The 7,337-nt window shown below is 38.3% G+C and overlaps 2 pseudogenes; one reads left to right on the top strand and one right to left on the bottom strand.

Annotated features, from left to right (window-relative positions):
* Nucleotides 1–7,337, bottom strand: part of LOC132018266 (chromobox protein homolog 3-like) — a 48,732-nt pseudogene that overhangs the window by 31,790 nt on the left and 9,605 nt on the right.
* The window catches only part of LOC132018688 (acyl-protein thioesterase 1-like), a 9,221-nt pseudogene continuing 4,627 nt past the window's right edge, over nucleotides 2,744–7,337 (top strand).

Genomic DNA, 7,337 nt, shown 5'->3' with positions numbered 1-7,337 from the left:
TTTCTTTCTTTCTTTCTTTCTTTCTTTCTTTCTTTCTTTCTTTCTTTCTTTCTAAGAGAGAGAATACACTCATAAGAGTGTGGGGGAGGGGTAGAGGGAGAAGGAGAGAGAATCTCAAGCAGACTCCACACCAAGGGCAGAGTCCGACCTGGGGCTGGTATCACGACTCTGAGATTATGCTCTGAGCTGAAAACAAGAGTTGAATGTTAACTGACTGAGCCACCCAGGCAATCCTCCTCTGTGTTTGATATAGATTTCAAAGTGGCTAATTCTAGCAAATTCATAAAACATTATCTCCTCAGAGGTGTGGGAGGCATATGAAAAAGTGGGATCTTTAGGTACCAGAGAATTAATAATTAGTACGGTGTCTCTTTCTTTCTCTCTCTCTCTGCTACTTTTTAATTTTTCAGAAACTACCACAAAGCTTCAACTGTATGGAGCTTTATTCTTATGTCGTTTTACTTTTTCTTTGTGCAGATTTACTTATGAAGAAAATACATAGATTGAAGAAAGATAATTATGAATAAAAAATTTTATAGACTTGGTGTCTCTCCAACATCAGAAGAATTGCAAGAAAAATGATAGAAAACAAAGTGCAGGTAGTTTAATATCTGTATTAAGTAATATATTTTCTACAATTATAGATCAGTTTCTCTGTAGACAGGGCAAGCAAGTTAAAGTATGAATCAAGGTATGAGTCTCTGGGACTTGACCTGTAAAATGTTGAAACATTTATTCTCCCACAGACCTCGAGCAAGGCCTGAACTTCACTCCAAGCCCTTGAGAGCATTTTGATATACTCCTTTTAACACAGTGATTTTTATAGTTTTGCTCTAAACTTGCCCGTGTTTTTCAATGTTTCCTCCCTTTTTGCTCAGCATGATCTTGTCATTTCTAGCTCCTTATTTTTTTCCGTTGCCTCAAAAGTGGTTTCTAAAGCATGAAGAAAGAAGTGTGGGGGATTATTCCTGTCTCCGTCTGGTTCTTGTTTACCTGATAAAACTTAATTCCTGCCCGGCCCTTACGCACCATCACGTAAGGCCGTGGGTGTGTCGGGGGTGGGGGTTGTGTATAATGGTCTCAGGTCTCTCCAAAGCCCATTTGAATTGCAGGACAGGCAGCCGCCACAGTGTAAGGTGAGGAAGAATCCTCGTTTGAAGCTCTGCTGGCCACAGAAGAGAAACAGGCTCTGGGGATGGACATGGGGGGCGGGGTGCAGGACAAATGATCTGACTACTTTCTCCAGTGGATTTTGTGTATGGTTCTAGCAAAGGATATAGATCTCTAAATCTGAAAGCAAACTATTATATGTGAATTTCCTGGGTCAATATAAATTCTCCTCTAACTGGGAAATCTTGAATGATTACATGGATTTGCGTGGAAAACAAGTACTTAAAGACTGGTTATTTGTTCAAAACCCCAGAATGACTTAATAACTTTGCTACCAAATCCATTCAGTGTTTATCCCCTACCCAAAGATTCCCAATTTCCCTTCAGAATTTGGACCATATGTTCAGAAAAATGGTTTGGTCATGCTGTTTCCACTGTGGCAAGATTTATTTTAGTCCTCAAACTTCCCCTTCGGCCTACGTGCTTTCTCTCGGGTCTCTTCATCTGTCATGAATGAATCTCTTGTATAACTCTCCTGAGTACAGACTTTCATATACATATTCTCCCTCACCCATAAACCAGAGCATCTGGAGCTTGGCCACTGCATTAAGAGCTTCAGCTTCGAGCTAGATTTGAAATGCCAAGTTTGTGGTGACATCACAGATTGATAGTTGGTGCCTAATGCCGGCTTAGCTGTATTTCTGGCAGGTCACTGGGTGTTAACCACTAGAGCAGCCCATGGAGCTCAGACTACCAAAGTCAATGTACTTTGAGTTGATCTGCAAAACAAGAATATTCTCACTTAAAATTCCACTTGAGTAAAGCAACTCAACCAGGCTAACTCTTCATGTAGGTGATATTTTGGTTCATTTTTAAAAAAATAATACTTGTTTGAGATATGAAGGCTATTTAATATAGTGTCAGAAACTAATGGCAATTTTAAAGCAATGCCCAGCTATTCCTTCCAAGGAGAAGGTTAAGTAGATTTTTGAAACATTATCTTTTCGCAATTGAAAACCTGACTTGGAGATAAATCATATTTAATGTTTATTTTCTCTAATTATAACATCAACATTTTCAAAATATGTATAAGATACTGGGAAGTGAAAAGCCATATAATATCACAATTTAGAGAATTCCTATGAACATCATGTTATATCTGAAAATCAATGATTTATTAACTAAATTACATGCAAATCTATTCTGAATGAGACTTGAACTTAAATGGTAAATTTTATCATATATTGTTATGAAAAACGGTTATATTTCTAGAAACTTTTTTAGCTTTGATTTTTTTTTAAAGATTTTATTTATTTATTTGACAGAGAGAAATCACAAGCAGGCAGAGAGGCAGGCAGAGAGAGAGAGAGGGGAAGCAGGCTCCCTGCTGAGCAGAGAGCCCGATGCGGGACTCGATCCCAGGACTCTGGGATCTTGACCTGAGCCGAAGGCAGCGGCTTAACCCACTGAGCCACCCAGGCGCCCTAGCTTTAAATTTTTAAGTTTAGATTTTGGGGGGGGGGGTTGTTTTTAGTCTGGCTTTTTCGAAGTAAGAAAAGTAGGGTGGATCTGTACAGGTGTTTGGCAGAATAAGACATTATGAAACTCACCCTCCCTGTCTCAGAGTTGCATTATGTTGTTGGCTCCAGAGCCTACTGGCAAACAGCGACAGATTTTAATGCATCCATACAGCAGAAAGGTAATGAGGCAGGATGCCAAGATATCATCTCTAATAACCTTTGGAGCAAAAGGAAAATAATTGAGGTTCCTAAAATTTTACAGCATGTTGCTTTAATTACATACACTCCCCTGGGTATGTTCCGAGTTTTTCAGGTTTTTTTTTTTTTTTCTGAATATGAGAGTAATATATACTCTTTTTACAAATTTTGAACACTACAGAACAATAAAATGAAACAAACCATCAATAACTTTGGAGCACATTTTTTTCCTATTAAAAAAAATTCTCAAAAAAAAAAAGGAGTTCTCTCTAGTCAGTATTTAGTGTCCATTACTGGTTTCAATATGGTATTCCTACTACAGCTAAATCAGTACATGGTTCTAATAAACCTAAATGCCTTTGGTTTCTAATATACAATTCTTTTACTGTTCTTTGTTAACAGTGTATGACTGAATAATCTCCTAACTAAGATAGTGAAGATACTCCAGAATGGTGTATGAGGGCTAATTTAATATTCTGGCTGAGCACTAACACGTATGTTCTGAAGAGCTGCCATTTTTCAAAGTATTAGAAGAAAACATACCATGTTAAAACACATTGAGAACAACTTAGAAAGCACTTGGGAACCTCTTTGTGTTCAGACTCACCAGTGGCTCCAAAATCTGATGCACCAAAGATGTAGTAAGGGATAGGGCCTGAATGTAAACTGAATTATGAAATACCTCTAAATTTTCTGGAATAAATAATAATAAATAAATAATAATAAATAAATACATTTATTTATTTACTATAAATAAATAAAATAATAAATAATAATAAATATATAATAACAATAAATAATATAATAAATAAATAAATTTTCTGGCTTTTCTGGAATAAATTTTTCTCAACTTGTTTACCTATGCATATTTTATATTGGTACCGATAATTTGTCTATGTCGAGTGCACCACCCACTGCCTATTTCAGGCAAACTAATGATATACATGTATATAAATGTAAATGTAAATAGATCTCTTCACCCACGTGTGGTAGATGGTGTTTTCCAAATGGCTGCAGCACATCTCCTATTCCTGAAGCTCTTCTTGCATGTGACTTTGGCCCTCCTCTTTGGCTTTTGTGACTGTCTGGATACAGAGTATGGGACTATGTGACTTCCAAGGCCAGGTAATCAAAAGGAAAGTCGCTTTCTATCCTGTTTTCTGAAATACTTGTTCTGGAAGTCTTCAAGGTCCACAGAAGTCGCTTCACTGTCCTGAGGTGGCCCCGCTGTGTGTGAGGAGCTCCCACCAGCCCGCAGGGAGAGATCTCACACAGAGAGCCTGAGATTACATGAAAAGGGAGGGAGGGAAAGAGAGGAGAGTGGTCCTTCTACAACCCCCAGCCTCTCCAGGGATACTTTTTCCCAGTCTCAGCTCCTTTTTAACTGCCACCACAGGAGACATCCTGAGCCAGCACCAACCAGCTAAGCCCTTCCCCAATTCTGAACGCACAGAATCCACAAGAGATAACAAAACAGTTATCATTTCTTGCTACTAAGTTTTGGAGCAACATGTTACATACCAATCCCCTACTAGAATACCCTACAAGCTTTTCCAAGTTTTTAGTAATGTAATTTCTTTGCTTCTTGTAGAACCTGAACAGTTCTATCACTCCTCCATTTAAGGAAGACGGCTGGACTGGTGCAGTTACAAGGGGCAATTGCGTGGTGAGCTTCACATGCAGACAGTTAATCGAGATGGATAAAAGATGGATAATGGAAGCTATACTGTGATATCTGGGAAAAACAAAACAAACTTCAAGAACTTCTGTGGATTCACCTGTATTTGCAAGCACCTTCATCTCCAAATTTAAAAACACGAGACTTAAACAAAATAGGCAATTCCAAATAATATTTATTTACTTATGAGAACAAAAAATGCAAAGAATCTTGTGCATTAGTTAATACCCCAGGATTAGTATTAACATCCGTCAAGTCTCAATTCTCCCAAAACATCTGTTTGCTGAAATTCTAAGTAAAAATTATATTCTTGGGACACTTAATTTCTTCTAGTGATGGTGAATGGATAGTATTTTCTTTTTATTTTTTGTTTTTATTTTATTTTTTTTTAAAGATTTTATTTATTTATTTGACAGAGGGAGATCACAATGAGGCAGAGGGGCAGGCAGAGAGAGAGGAGGAAGCAGGGTCCCTGCTAAGCAGAGAACCCGATGTGGGGCTTGATCCCAGGACCCTGAGATCATGACCTGAGCCGAAGGCAGCAGCTTAACCCACTGAGCCACCCAGGCACCCAGTATTTTCTTTTTAAAAGTTCAAGCTAAGTGTATAGTGTGCCTGATTTCTTTATCCTGTTTGCTTTCATTTGAGAAATATTCATGCAGTGTTAGTGCTAGTGAGAATAAATCACCTGAGGAGACAGAGGTGGTAAGTCGTATAACACGGGCAAACAAGCTGGAAGGGGAGAAGCTGGAATAGGAGCCTGGGAAGTCTGGTTCCAGTCTATACATCTATATCCCAAACTACTACTTTTTTTTTTTTTAAGAAAGAAAGAGAGAGAGTGTGTGTGTGTATATGTGTGTGTGTGTGCACATGTGCACTCCTGTGCACACAAGCAGGAGTGGGGGGACACAGGGAGAAGGAGAGAGAATTTCAAGGAGGCTCAATCCCAGGATCCTGAGATTATGAACTGGGCCGAATCCAAGAGTCAAATGCTCAACCCACTGGGTCACCCAGGTGCCCTCAAATTACTACTTTTAACCTCTTTGACAGGAACATTAGTTATTACTTGTATGATTACTTGCGTTTCTCCTTTCATATTTGATGGAATATTTCTTTTTTTTTAAAGATGTTTATTTATTTGACACAGAGAGAGAGCATAAGCAAGAAGAGCAACATAGGGAGAGGGAGAAGCAGACTTCCTACTGAGTAGTGAGCTCCGTGTGGGACTCGATCTCAGGACCCTGAAATTATGACCTGAGTGAAAGTGAGACGCTCAACCGACTAAGACACTCAGGTGCCCCAATTAATAGAATATTTCTGGAAATACTCCACTGGGAACAAATCTGCTATACACATGTAACCAAAGCCTTATGATGTTATCTGTAGCGACACCTGAAGAAACACTGTCATTCAGAAATATTCTCAAGTACTTACATAAAAAGCAACCCGAGTGTTATGAAAAGATAGAGTTGAAGAAACATTATAAATATTTAAACTAGTCTTCCTGTTACTGATTGCTGAAGTGCACATTAATTTCTTTCACACTTCATGTTTTGTAATTATCAACTTTTTTTACTTGTGTACTAGCTGTTTCTCCTCATAAGTCTATCTCTGTTTATCAGTGCCTAGCCTAAGGCTTAGTATATTAAGTGTTCAATAACCATTTTGAATAAATTAAGGGACAAACGACTATGTGAGGGAATATGACAAAAATATGGATACGTATATTTGACCTCTTCAGTCACTTACAACATTGATTTAAGAACCCAAATGCTTTGGATTACATTTGTGCTAATTTGGTAGCCACTAGCCACATGTAGCTATTAAGCATTTGAAATGTGGTCAGCACAAATGAGACCCTCAATTCAACATTCAAAAACATACCAATGCCTAACAGTTACACAAAACTATGCTCTGTAGCATTAACCATTAGGGAAATGCAAATCAAAACCTTATACCTGTTAGAATGGCTATTATCAAAAAGACTAGAAATAACCAGTGTTGGCAAGGATGTGGAGAAAAGGGAATCCTCTTACACTGCTGGTAGGAGTGCAAATTGGTGCAGCCAATGTGGAAAACAGTATGGAGGTTCCTCAAAAAATTAAAAATTAAAAATAGAGCTACCATGATTCAGCAATTCTACTTCTGGATATTTAGTCAAAGAAAATGAAAGAGTAACTTGAAAAGCTTTGTGTATCCCTATGTTCATTGCAGCACTGTTTACAATAGTCAAGATATGGAAACAACCTGTCTCCACTGATGGATGAATGGAAAAAGAGAATGTGGTATTCATATGTATGCATATACAGATAAAATGAAATATTTTTCAGCCATTAAAAAGATGAAATCTTGCCATTTGCAACAACATGGATGGCCCTTGAGGACATTATGGTAAGTGAAATACACCAGACAGAGAAAGACAAATACCATATGATCACTTTTATATGTAGAATCATCAATCAATCAATAAAACCAAGCTTATAGATGTAGGTTAGTGGTTGCCAGAGGTTGGAGTATGTTTATGTGTCTGTAGCGGGGGGGAATGGGTGAACTGTTTTTCTTTTTCTTTTAGTTTAAATAAATTTAATTTTTAAAAAAATCACTCCAACAAATGGGTGAGTTGCTCCACTAAAAACTACTTGCAAGGTGGGCGCCTGGGTGGCTCAGTGGTTTAAGCCGCTGCCTTCGGCTCAGGTCATGATCTCAGGGTCCTGGGATCGAGTCCCGCATCGGGCTCTCTGCTCGGCAGGGAGCCTGCTTCCCTCTCTCTATGCCTGCCTCTCCATCTACTTGTGATTTCTCTCTGTCAAATAAATAAATAAAAAATCTTT

Source organism: Mustela nigripes, chromosome 5 (assembly GCF_022355385.1).
Source record: "Mustela nigripes isolate SB6536 chromosome 5, MUSNIG.SB6536, whole genome shotgun sequence".
Classification (NCBI taxonomy): Eukaryota; Metazoa; Chordata; class Mammalia; order Carnivora; family Mustelidae; genus Mustela; species Mustela nigripes.
The sequence above is the reverse complement of the archived record's forward strand: the minus strand, read 5'-3'. Positions and strand labels throughout refer to the sequence as shown.